This window comes from Nicotiana sylvestris, chromosome 8 (genome assembly GCF_000393655.2).
Source record: "Nicotiana sylvestris chromosome 8, ASM39365v2, whole genome shotgun sequence".
NCBI lineage: Eukaryota > Viridiplantae > Streptophyta > Magnoliopsida > Solanales > Solanaceae > Nicotiana > Nicotiana sylvestris.
The window spans coordinates 167,568,199-167,582,238 of record NC_091064.1 but is presented as its reverse complement, the minus strand read 5'-3'; positions in this window follow the sequence as shown (position 1 = coordinate 167,582,238).

Here is a 14,040-nt window from a genome sequence, read left to right as displayed (position 1 = left end):
AACAGTGAGGAATAGTAGTAAAAATCCCCCAAGGGTCCAAAACAATTGGCACGAAGCCCAAATATGGTATTCGGCCCAAAACATGGTAATAATTTCCAAACACAATGATATAAAACAATTTTCAATCAAATACGTGACTTAACAGTCATACGGGACGGACTAAGTCACAATCCTCAACGGTGCATGACCCCACGCTCGTCATCTAGCGTGTGTGTCACCTTATAGCAGCATAACGATGTGAAATCTGGGGTTTCATACCCTCAGGACAAACATTTACAATCATTACTTACCTCTATCCTCTCCAAATTCTAGCCCGTGATGCCTTTGCCTCTCGAATTAGCCTCCAAATGCTCCAAATCCAAATCAATCCTCTGAAAATCCTTTCAGAAATCGCCTCAATCCGAGATCCATAGCTCCAAAAATGCAAAAATGGACGAAATCCTCGAAATAGAGTACTTTATAATCTTCTCAAGCATTTACCCTATGCTATTGCGTACAAACTAATGAGATAGCAAAGCGCAAAATTTTCCAGCCCTTCTTTTACCCTATGCGATCACGGCCATTCCCCCGCGATCGCGTAGAACAATTTTTTTCCAACAGCCTTCTCCAACTCTTCTGGATAGCCTCTAGTATAATAGTCATAACCTTTTGTACAAAACTCCAAATTACAATTAGTTTAACTTTCTGAGAACTAGACATCAAGGGCTACAACTTTCATTTTTAGATTATTTTTAAATTCCTTATAGATTGTGAGATATAAGCTTCAAAGGTCGGGTCAGTGCAGCAGAGATTTTACTCTATGCAATCTCGGGAGGACTTAAGCGATCGCATAGCACAACTCCATTTTTCCAAATTTTCTCTATGCTAACGCGGTCAGATCTATGACAACACACTATACACCCCTGAAGCCAAAAATCAGTAACTAGAAATGGCCTAGAAATGGTACGAAACCACCCTGAAACTCACCCGAGGCCCTCGGGACCTCAACAAAACATGTCAACACATCCCATAATATCATTCAAACTTGTTCCAACCTTCGCAACGCTCAAAACAACATCAAAACATCAATCACCCTCGGATTCAAGCATAAAAATTCCAAAACTTTCAAATTCTGAATTCGATCAAAAAGTCTATCAAACCTCGTCTGAATGACCTGAAATTTTGCAAACACGTCACAAGTGACACAATAAACCTACTCCAATTTTCGGAATTTCATTCCGACCCTGATATCAAAATTTTACTGCCGACCAAAAAATGCCAAATTTCCAATTTTGTCAATTCAAGCCTAAATCTACCACGAACCTCCAAAATACATTCCGGACGCACTCCCAAGTCTAAAATCACCTAACGGAGCTAACCAAATCATAAAAATTCAAATCCGAGATCGAATACTAAAAAGACAAAACTTGGTCAAATATTTCAAATTTAAAGCTTCAAACTGAGAATTGTTCTTCCAAATCTATTCTGATTATCCTGAAAACCAAAACCAACGATTTACATAAGTCATAATACAGCACATGGGGCTAGTCATGCCCGAGAATTGGTGAGCGAAATGCAAAAGCTCAAAACGATCGGTCGGGTCGTTACAATTTTATATTGACTTAATAAACTAAATTCTCTAGCCATTAAATGTATCTATATTTCTAATTATGATTTTATTATTATTAGTTGTATATTGTAACGATCTGGGTGGTCGTTTTGTGACTTGTAGCACTGTTTCCCCCATTTCTGCTTCTTTTTGTGTTCATTAGCTGTGTTTTATCGTATCGTGTTGGTTGGTTCGGGTCCGGAGTGGTTTTGGAGTGGAATGAGACACTTACTCTCATATTTAGAAGCTTAAGTTGGAAAAGTCAACCGGATGTTGACTTCTGAGCAAATAATCTCGGATTTGGCTTTTTATGGTTTCGTTAGCACCGTTAGGTGATTTTGGACTTAGGAGCGTGTTCGGAATGTGATTTGGAGGTCCGTGGTAAAATTAGGCTTGAATTGGCGAAAGTTGGAAATTCGACAATTTTGGTCGGTAATGAAAATTTTGATATCGGGGTCAGAATGGAATACCAGAAGTTGGAGTAGGTTCGTAGTGTCATTTGTGACGTATGTGTGATATTTGAGGTCATTCTAACGTGGTTTGGTAAGTTTCGGCATTGTTCGCGGAATTTGAAAGTTTATAAGTTCTTAGGCTTGAATCTGAGGGTAATTTGGTGTTTTGATGTTGTTTTGAGTTTTCCAAAGGTTCGACTAAGTTTGTATGTTGATATATCACTTATTGGTATAATTGGTTGAGGTACCGCGGACCTCGGCTGAGTTTCGGGTGGTTAACCGATTGATTTTTGGTGTTGGGAGATAGCTGTTGTTGCTGGTGTTTGAGGTTGCTGGTGTTTTCTGCACCTACGGAGTGGGAGTCGCAGGTGCGAGCCCGTAGAAGCGGAGAAGTAGCCGCAGATGTGGCCAAAACTGAGGTGGGCTAGAAGCACAGGTGCAAGATTTGAGCGCATCTGCGGAATTGCAAATGCGAAAGTGGAGCGCAGATGCAAATTTTTAGAGAGTAAGTGGGATCTGTACATGCGATGGGATTTCTGCAGGTGCATCATCGCAGAAGAGTGAATTGTATTGCATATCCGGTTTTGCTAGACACAAAGTATAAAAAGGAGACTTCGCGAATTTTGGGTCATTTCCACCATTTTCAAGTCGGTTTTTGGAGTTTTTGGAGTGATTTTGAAGGGAGATTCAAGGGTTTTCAGTGACGTAAGTTGCTTGAGCTCTAATACTCCTATCTATGGTGTTTCCCCGTTGTTTTATCAATTAATTAGTTGTAATTAGGGGTGAAAATGAGGGGTTAGATTTGAGGATTTGAGGGGCCAAATGGAGTTGGATTTTGATAAATTTCGTATGTATGGACTCGTGAGTGAATGGGATTTCTAGTTCTGTTACTTTGGTCGGATTTCAAGATGTGGTCTCGGGGGCCGGGTTTGAGCCGATTTCAGGTTTGGGGTCTAATTTGATAGCTTTTCTTGTGGAATTCATTCCTTTAGCATAAATTGATGGTATTGTTCTGGTTGTGAATAGATTTGGGGAATCTAGAGACCGAGTCGAGGGGCAAAAGCATCGCGGAGTAGAGATTTGATCGGTTTGAGGTAAGTAACAATTGTAAATCTAGTCCTGAGGGTATGAAACCCCAGATTTTGTGTCATGTGACTATTTTAAGGTGACGGGTGTGTGGGCATCCACCATTGGGGATTGTGACTTGCTCCGTCCCGTATCGACTATAAAGTTAAATAGTTTGTTGAAACTATATGATTCTTATGTGTTTTAGAAAGAATTTCTATAAATCAGGTTGGATGCCATGTTTAGACCTTATGCCAGTGTTGTTTGGACCCTTAGAGGTCTGTTCTTGCTATCCTCTCATTGTTTTCGATTGGAAATCTATACTAAGTCATGTTTATACTTATTTACTGCATAACTCAGTCTCTATTACTCTATTTATGATGCATCATATAAATGTTGTTTGGGTTGAAAACTTTGCTTTTCTGAGAGCCCGCTGGATAGGTTTATGATTGAGTGAGGTCGAGGGCCTGATTTGTGAGGATATTTATTGGATCGGGCTGCACACCGCAACATGTTTGATATAGGCCGAGAGCCTCATTGAATTATGCCATGATTTGCTTGATATAGTGCATGGGCTGAAGGAGCCCCTCCGGCGTCTTTACACATCCCCAATAAGTGCAGGTACCTACTGATTGTGAGTGCCGAGTGCTGAGTGACTGGGAGGCATGAATGATGGTGGGGTTTGCCCGAGGGAGTGTATATGAGTGATGGTGAGGTTTGCCCGAGAGGCTGTATACGAGTGATGATTGCTTGAGGGGCTATTTATGATTTCATCATTTTGCTCACTTTTGCATTGAACCTTTGTTCGAAAACTGTTGAAAGATGTTTCTAAACGATTTTACTAGAACTGGATTTAAAGAAGATAATTTGATTCAAACTATGGTTTTAAATGCGTGCCGTATTTTACTGAGTTACTGTGATATGAACTTTACTTGCATTATTGCTCGTCACTACTTCTCAATCTTTATTTACTGTTATTACTGACTGAGTTGGCGTACACACATTATTCCATGCACCTTGTGTGCAAATCCATGCATTTCTGTACACGGTTGCGGGTGTTGGTTATTCAGTTGTAGACCCATTGGAGATAGCAAGGTAGCTGCATGGCGATCGCAGCCCTGCTTTCCTCCCTCTTTATCTTCCCTTAGTTGTATTCAATTATTTTCAGACTATGTTAGTCTTGCTATTGTCATACAATTGTAGTAGATGCCCATGACTAGTGACACCCCGATGTCGGGCTTTCTTTTCTGTACTTTGTTTTGATTTGAACTCCTTTATGAAGGTTTTCTATTAAATAGCTTTGGAATTATCTTTGAAATAAGAATATTGATTTGTTTTGGTAATGCGTCGGATTGCTTAGTACCACGATAGGCTCCATCACGACAGGGTTAGTTTTTGGGTCGTGACAAGTTGGTATTAGAGCCTAGGTTACATAGGTCTCACAAGTCATGAGTGGGTTTAGTAGAGTCTTGCAGATCGGTACGGAGACGTATGTACTTATCTTCGAGAGGCTGCAGAACCTTTAGAAAAATTCCACATTCTTGAATTCTTATCATGCAGATATGTTGATACTAGTAACTAAACTTCTATTATTCTACTCTCACACATATGGTGAGGACACGCACTACCGAGCAGGACGGACAGCCACCAGTGCCACCAGTCATGACCGCAAGAGGCCAAGGTTGTGGTCAAGGCCGTGGTAGGGGTAGAGGTGTAGCTCGTGCAACAGCCGGGGCAGTACCTGTAGACCCTCCAGTTGCTCCACACCAGGTCCCAGTCGCAGATGCTCCAGCGGGACCAACTCAGGCACCGCTTGTGCCTATTGTGATTCTTGGCCTTTAGGAGGCCCTAACTAAAATTTTATCAGTGTGTATTGACCTTGCTCAGGCGGTCCCTGTGTCTACGGTCGCAGCTACTTCTCAGGCCGGGGGAGGTACTCAGACTCCCGCCTCCCGCATACCGGAGCAGGTTGTTCAAGGACTTCAGACACCGGAGGCACCACCAGCCCAGCCGGTTGCAGCTGCTTAGGACTATGTGGTTCTTGCTATGCCTGAGGATGAGCAGCATAGATTGGAGAGGTTTGGGAGACTCCTGCCTCCATCTTTCAGTGGTGCAGAGGGTGAGGATGCTCGGGGTTTCTTGGATAAGCGTCATAGCATACTCCGTACAGCAGGAATTCTGGAGACTAGTGGGGTCTCATTCACTACCTTCCAATTCTCAGGGGCTGCATTCAGTTGGCGGGAGGCTTATGAGAGGCGTAGGCCAATCGGCGTAGCACCTCTTACTTGGCAGCAGTTCTACGTCATCTTTCTAGAGAAGTTTGTACCTCAGTCCCGCAAAGAGGAGCTGTGAAGCAGTTTGAGCAGCTTCGTCAGGGTGATATGTCTTTGACATAGTATGAGATGCAATTCTTGGAGTTGGCCTGTCATGCTATCTGGTTGGTGCCCACAGACAGGGAGAGGATCAGGAGGTTAATATATGGCCTCACTTTTCAGCTGCGACTGATGATGACCAGAGAGAGAGTGTCTGGTGCTACTTTTGATGAGGTCGTCAACATTGCTCGACAAGTTGAGATGGTTTGTGGTCAGGAGAGGGTTGAGAGGGAGGCCAAGAGGCCTCGTGGTTAGGGTGGATTTAGTGGCGCTCCTCATGGGGGTCAGTTCCAGCACGATAAAGGTCGTCTGTTCAGACATGCTCAGTCAGCTCGCCCAGTTCACCATGGTGCATCATCGAGCCATGGTTATCATAGTTCTCATTAGGGCCACTCATTACTTAGTGCCCTCCCAGCCTAGAGTTCGTCTCGTACTCCATCAGTTCAGGCTTCTCCATGCAAGGTTCTTCGACCAGTTATCCCGATGCTAGGGGTTCCCTTAAATCCCCATCACCAGCATCAGGGGGTTGTTTTGAGTGTGGGAGAGTTTGTGCATATGTGGAGGAAGTGTCCTCATCGTCATGGGGGTCCACCTTAGCAGAGGAGTCAGCTATCAACTTCTGTACCAATTACTTTACCACCCACAAAGTCAGCTAGGGGTGGAGATCAGTTAGTTAGGGATCGCCATAGAAGGGGGGGTCAATCAAGTGGAGGCCAGCCCCGTTTTTATGCACTCCCAGCCAGACCAGATGCTATTACTTCAGATTTTGTGATTACAAGTATTGTCTCAGTTTTGCTCATTTTCTGGATATGCCCCGTGAGTATTTAGTTTCATTTGTTCATATATCTACTCCTGTGGATGATACTATTATTGTGGACCACGTATATCGGTCTTGTGTGGTGACTATTGGGGTTCTGGAGACCTGAGTAGACCTTTTGCTACTCTGTATGGTTGATTTTGATGTGATATTGGGTATGGATTGGTTGTTTCCTTGCCATGCTGTTCTAGATTGTCACGTTAAGACTATGACGTTGGCGATGTCGGGTTTGCTGAGGGTTGAGTGGAGCAGTTTTGTAGATTTTGTACCTAGTAGGGTGATTTCATACTTGAAGGCTCAATGTATGGTTGAGAAGGGTTGTTTATCCTATTTGGCTTTTGTGAGGGATGTGAGTGCAGAGACTCCTATCATTGATTCTATTTCGGTAGTACGTGATTTTCTGGATGTGTTTCCTGCAGACCTGTCGGACATAGATATTAACTTTGGTATTGATTTGGTTCCAAGCACTCAGCCCATTTCTATTCCACCGTATCATATGGCACCAGTGGAGTTGAAGGAATTAAAGGAGTAGCTTCAGGAACTCCTTGATAAGCGATTTATTTGGCCGTGTGTGTCACCGTGGGGTGCACCAGTTCTACTTGTAAAGAAGAAGGATGCTTCCATGAGGATGTGTATTGATTACAGGCAATTGAACAAGGTCACAGTCAAGAACAAGTATCCTTTTCCTCATATTGATGATCTATTTGACCAGCTTCAGGGAGCGAGGGTATTCTCCAAGATCGATCTGCAGTCTGGCTATCATCAGCTAAAGATTAGGGACTCGGACATTTCTAAGACAGCTTTCAGGATCCTTTATAGTCATTTTGAGTTCCTCGTAATGTCTTTTGGGCTGATCAATGCCCCAGTAGTGTTCATGCATTTAATGAACAACGTGTTCCGGCCTTATCTCGACTCGTTCATTATTGTATTCATTGATGATATCCCGGTGTACTCTCGTAGACAGGAGGAGCGTGTCGAGCTTTTCAGAGTTGTATTGCAGCGGCTAAGGAAGGAGAAGCTTTATGCTAAGTTCTCCAAGTGTGAGTTTTGGCTCAGTTCAGTGGCATTCTTGGAGCACGTGGTTTCTAGTGAGGGTATTCAGGTTGATCCGAAGAAGATAGAGGCGGTTTAGAGTTGGCCCAGACTGTCCTCAACTACAGATATTAGGAGTTTTCTTGGTTTGGCAGGTTATTACCGTCTCTTTGTGAAGGGATTTTCATCAACAAAGAGATTTTCATCTATTGCATCGCCCTTGACCAGATTGACCCAAATGGGTTCTCCTTTCAGGTGGTCGGACGAGTGTGAGGCGAGCTTTCAGAAGCTTAAGACTGCCTTGACCACAACTCCAGTGTTAGTTCTGCCATCAGCTTTAGGTTCTTATATCGTATATTGTGATGCTTCTCGGGTTGGCATTGGGTGTGTTTTGATGTAGGAGGGTAAAGTGATTGCTTATGCTTTGCGCCAGTTGAAGCCCCATGAGAAGAATTATCCTATTCATGATTTGGAATTAGTTGCCATTGTTCACACATTGATGATTTGGAGGCACTATCTCTATGGTGTGTCTTGTGAGGTGTTTACTGATCATCGCAGCCTCCAGTACTTGTTCTAGCAAAAAGATCTCAATTTGAGGCAGCGGAGATGGTTGGAGCTGCTAAAAGACTATAATATTACCATTTTGTACCATTTGGGAAAGCCCAATGTGGTGGCCGATGCCTTGAGTAGAAAGGCAGTGAGTATGGGTAGTCTAGCATTCCTTCATGTTAGGGAGAGACTTCTTGCAGTTGATATTCAGGCCTTGGCCAATCGATTCGTGAGATTGGATATTTCGGAGCCCTGTCGGGTCCTAGCCTGCGTGGTTTCTCGGTCTTCCTTATTTGATTACATCAGAGAGTGCCAGTATGATGATCCTCATTTGTTAGTCCTCAAGGACAGAGTTCAGCACGGTGATGCTAGAGATGTGACTATTGGTGATGACGGCATGTTGAGGATGCAGGGCCGGATATGTATGCCCAATGTAGATGGCCTTTGGGAGTTGATTCTTAATGAGGCCCATAATTTGCAGTATTCCATACATCCGGGTGCCACAAAGATGTATCAGGATTTGAGACAGCACTATTGGTGGATAAGAATGAAGAAAGATATAGTTGGGTTTGTAGCTCGGTGTCTCAACTGTCAGTAGGTGAAATATGAGCATCAAATACCGGGTGGCTTGCTTAGCAGATGGAGATTCCAGAGTTGAAGTGGGAGCGGATCACCATGGATTTCGTAGTTGGGTAAAGATTTATATCTGAGTGATTGATCGTCTACATGGTGTCCCAGTTTCCATTATTTCAGATAGAGGTACTCAGTTTACATCGCAGTTTTGGAGGGTCGTGCAGCTGGAGTTAGGTACTCAGGTTGAGTTGAGCACAACCTTTCATCCTCATACGGACGGACAGTCCGAGCGCACTATTCAGATATTTGAGGACATGTTACGTGCTTGTGTCATTGATTTTGGGGGTTCATGGGACCAGTTTCTGCCGCTTGCAGAGTTTTCATATAACAATAGTTATCAGTCGAGTATTCAGATGGCTCTGTACGAGGAATTGTATGGAAGGAGGTGTAGGTCTCCGGTAGGATGGTTTGAGCCGGTAAGTCTAGGCTCTTGGGTACAGACTTGGTTCAGTATGCATTAGATAAGGTGAAATTGATTCAGGAGCGGCTTCGCACGGCACAGTCTAGGCAGAAGAGCTATGCGGACAGGAAGGTCCGTGATGTGTCTTTTATGGTTGGGGAGAAGGTTTTGTTGAAGTATCACCCATGAAGGGTGTTATGAGATTTGGGAAGAGGGGCAAGTTGATCCCCCGCTTCATCGGGCCTTTTGAGGTGCTTCAGAGGATAGGGGAGGTAGCTTACAAGCTTACTTTGCCACCTAGCTTGTCGAGTATGCATCCGGCTATATCATGTTTTGGAAGTATGTTGGCGATCTGTCCCATGTTTTAGACTTCAGAACGATTCAGTTGGAGGGTGATATGACTTATGATGTAGAGTCGGTGGCTATTTTGGATAGGCAGGTTTGAAAGTTGATGCCAAAGGACATAGCTTCAGTGAAGGTGCAGTGGAGAGGTCAGCCTGTGAAGGAGGCCACTTGGGAGACTGAGCGGGAGATGCGGAGCAGATATCCACACCTATTTGAGACTCCGGGTATGTTTCTAGACTCGTTTGAGGACAAAAATTTGTTTAAGAGGGGGAGGATGTAATGACCCATCCGGTCGTTTCGTGAGTTATAGCCCCGTTTCCCCATTTTTGCTTCCTTTTGTGTTCATCAGTTGTATTTTATCATATCGTGTTGATTGGTTCGGGTCCGGAGTGGTTTTGGAGTGGAATGAGACACTTAGTCTCCTATTTAGAAGCTTAAGTTGTAAAAGTCAACCGGCTATTGACTTATGAGTAAATGATCTCGGATTTGGATTTTTATGGTTCCATTAGCTCTGTTAGGTGATTTTGGACTTAGGAGAGCATCCGGAATATGATTTGGAGGTCCGTGGTAGAATTAGGCTTGAATTGGCGAAAGTTGGAAATTTAGCGATTTTGGTTGATAGTGGAAAATTTGATATCGGGGTCGGAATGGATTTACAGAAGTTGGAGTAGGTTCATAGTGTCATTTGTAACGTGTATGTAAAATTTTAGGTCATTCGGACGTGGTTTGGTAGGTTTTGGCATCGTTTGTGTAACTTGGAAGTTTAGAAGTTCTTAGGCTTGAATTCGAGAGTAATTTGGTGTTCTGATGTTGTTTTGAGTGTTTCGAAGGTTTGATTAAGTTTGTATGTTGATATATGACTTTTTGGTATGATTGATTGAGGTCCCGAGGGCCTCGAGTGAGTTTTGGGTGGTTAACGAATTGATTTTTGGTGTTGGGAGATAGCTGTTGCTGTTGGTGTTTGAGGTTGCTGGTATTTTCCACACCTGCAGAGTGGGAGCCATAGGTGCGAGCCCGCAGAAGCAGAGAAGTAGCCATAAATGCGGCCAAAACTGAGGTGGGCTGGAAGCACAGGTGTGAGACTTTGAGCGCATCTGCGGAATCCCAGATACGGAAGTGGAGCGCAGATGCGGATTTTTGGAGAGTAAGTGGGACCTGCACCTGCGATGGGATTTTCGCAAGTGCGGTATCGTAGAAGTGTGAATTGTACCGCAGATGCAGTTTTGCTGGGCAAAAAATATAAAAAGGAGACTTCGCGAATTTTGGGTCATTTCCAACATTTTTAAGTCGGTTTTTGGAGCTTTTAGAGTGATTTTGAAGGGAGATTCAAGGGTTTTCAGTGAGGTAAGTTGCTTGAGCTCTAATATTCCTATCTATGGTATTTCCCTGTTGTTTTATGAATTAATTAGTGGTAATTAGGGGTGAAAATGAGGGGTTAGGGCTTGAAATTTTGGAGAGTTTGATTTGAGGATTTGAGGGACCAAATGGAGTCAGATTTTGATAAATTTCGTATGTATTGACTCGTGAGTGGACTTTCTGGTTTTGTGGCTTTTGTCAGATTCCGAGAAGTGGGCCCAGGGCCGAGCTTGAGCCGATTTTGGGTTTGGGATCTAATTTGATAGTTTTTCTTGTGGAATTCATTCCTTTAGCATAAATTCATGGTATTGTTCTGGTTGTGAATAGATTAGGGGCATTTAGAGACCCAGTCGAGAGGTAAGAGCATCGCATAGTAGAGATTTGATCGGTTTGAGGTAAGTAACGATTGTAAATCTACTCATGAGGGTATGAAACCCCGTACTTTGTGTCATGTGACTATTTTGAGGTGACACACACGCTAAGTGACGGGCGTGTGGGCATACACCGTTGGGGATTGTGACTTGGTCCATCCCGTATCAATTGTAAAGTTGAATATTTTGTTGAAACTATATGATTCTTATGTGTTTTAGAAAGAATTTCTGTAAATCAGGCTGGATGCCATGTTTAGGCCTTATGCCAGTGTTGTTTGGACCTTTAGAGGTCTGTTCTTTCTATCCTCTCATTGTTTTTGATTGGAAATCTATACTTAGTCATGTTTATACTTATTTACTGCATAACTCAGTCTCTATTACTCTATTTTTGATTTATCATATAAATGTTGTTTGGGCGGAAAACTTTGTTTTTCTGAGAGCTCAAAACGCTGGAGAGGTTTATGACTGAGTGAGGATAAGGACCTCATTTGTGAGGATATTTATGGGATCGGGCTGCACGCTGCATCATGTTTAATATAGGCTAAGGGTCTCATTGATTTATGTCATGATTGGCTTGATATAGTGCTTGGGCTGAAGGATCCCCTCCGCAGTCTGTACACACCCCCAGTGAGTGCAGGTACCTACTGAGTGTCAGTGTCGAGTGCTGAGTGATTAGGAGGCATGAGTGATGGAGAGGTTTGCTCGAGAGGCTATATATGAGTGATGGTGAGGTTTGCCCGAGGGTCTGTATACAAGTGATGTTTGCCCGAAGGGCTGTTTATGATTTCATAATTTTGCTCACTTTTGCATTGAACCTTTGTTTGAAAACTGTTGAAAGATGTTTTTAAATGATTTTACTGGAACTGAACTTAAATAAGCTGATTTGATTCAAATTGTGGTTTCAAACGCGTGCCGTATTTTACCGAGTTTATGTGATATGAATTTTACTTGCATTATTCTCGTCACTACTTCTCAGTCTTTATTTACCGTTGTCACTTACTGAATTGGCGTATTCACAATACTCCTTGCACCTTGTGTGTAGATCCAGGCATTTTTGAACACGGTAGCGGGTGTTGACTATTCAGTTGCAGATCCATCGGGGTTAGCAAGGTAGCTGCCTGGCGATCGCAGCCCTGCTTTCCTCCCTCTTTATCTTCCTTTAGTTGTATTCAGTTATTTCCAGACTACATTAGCTTTGTTATTGTCAGACAGTTGTAGTAGATGCTCATGACTAGTAACACCCCGATGTCGGGCTTTCTTTTCCACACTTTGTTTTGATTTGAACTTCTTTATGAAGGTTTTATATTAAATAGCTTTGGAATTATCTTTCAAATGAAAATATCGATTTGTTTTGGTAATGCGTCGGCTTGCCTAGTACCACAATAGGCGCCATCACGACAGAGTTAGTTTTTGGATCATGACAATTATTATTGTTTTAGTTTATTAAAAGGTGAGATTCTTTCGTGGGTCAATATGCCTGGTAAATTATATAATAATAATAATATGCATTGGGAAAATAATAGTTAGTTGATGCAATACATGTCTCGATTTATAGAATGATGATACATCTTTATGAAAGCTTATAAATTTTTATGTGTAAACCCGGCCAGTGAATTTTGTATAGACATATGAAATAAGTGAAGCGAAGGTCTAAAGAAAATAATCAATAAATTAAATTGTCAATAATTTAATTTAGTTGATTAATATGTGAATCTTAACACAGAGAGTTAAATAAGGTTTAGTGGATGGATTTCGAAATTGAATAAGAAGTGCAATTACGAATTTTTAGTGGAATAATTCGTAATTAATTATGGTGGATATTAATTTTGAAAATTAAAAATTAATTTCATAATTAGAATTCTTGTCAATTAAATTATGTGGTCCCTGTTGTGCCCAAATAATAGGAAATAAGAGAATCCTTTTTCTGGAGAAAAGAAAACCAACAGGTTTTGAAAAAGGGTTTTAACCCTTAAAACTTGTGCTATAAATACATATGTTTTTTCACCTAGAGGAAGAAGAAGATGGTGGCCGGAAATTTCAGCCAAGTTTTCCTAGAAATTTCGCTCACATGAAATTGCTATTTTCAGATATTATTTGGATAAAACAGTAGAAGATCATGGAACGTTCGGAGATCATGATCGTCTGGATGATGGAGATTCCATTGAGATGTTGAAGAACTGGAGGCTCACATCATTGAAGATCCAGGTTCACGATTTAAGAGGTAATTCGTAAAACTCTGATATACTAATTGTCTAGATTACATGTGATTTTGATATTGGGATGGCTTTTGCCGCATATAATAAGCCATCACTAGTCACATAAAGTATTTGTAAATGTTTTAAAATTAAATGAGTCATTTGGACCGGGAATAGGAATATAATCTAGTTATAAAAGTGAGTTGCATCTATCTTTCTAAATACTCGCAACATCGTAACATAACTTATGTAAATTAATGAGACATTAAAACATATAGTCAAGTTACATGCATCTTTCATCTTTAATTATATTAGCTTAGTTCAAAGTAATGGTGAACCTGATGTTAAGCAATAAATTTAAATGTAATAGTTGTTCAATAAATTGGGAATTTTCTAGAAAATATAGAGCTTGGTAGTAGACTGCAGAAATGCAGAGCATATCATAATAGCCACACAGTTGCAAGAAACTCATTAAATTTTGTACATACAGTCAAACATTTCTATAACATCCGCATTTGTTCTGATATTTTTTTAATGCTATAGTAAAATACTGTTATAGAGAACATATATTATAACATAGCGCAAACAAATGATTTCGAAAAACATTTGACTTTTACAGTGAATGACTGTTATATAGGGATTGTTATAGAGAGTCTGACTGTATATAAGAACTTTATAATATACATACAGTAGCAAGAAACCCATTAAATTTTCTTCATATATAGAAACATTATAATAACGACAGATTGTGACGACCCGATAGGTCGTTTTGAATACTAGTCTTTATTTCTGTATTCCAAGACCTCCCATAACTTCATTTGTTGTTTCTTGATTTGTTTGTGTGGTCCGTATAGCTTTTCGGAAA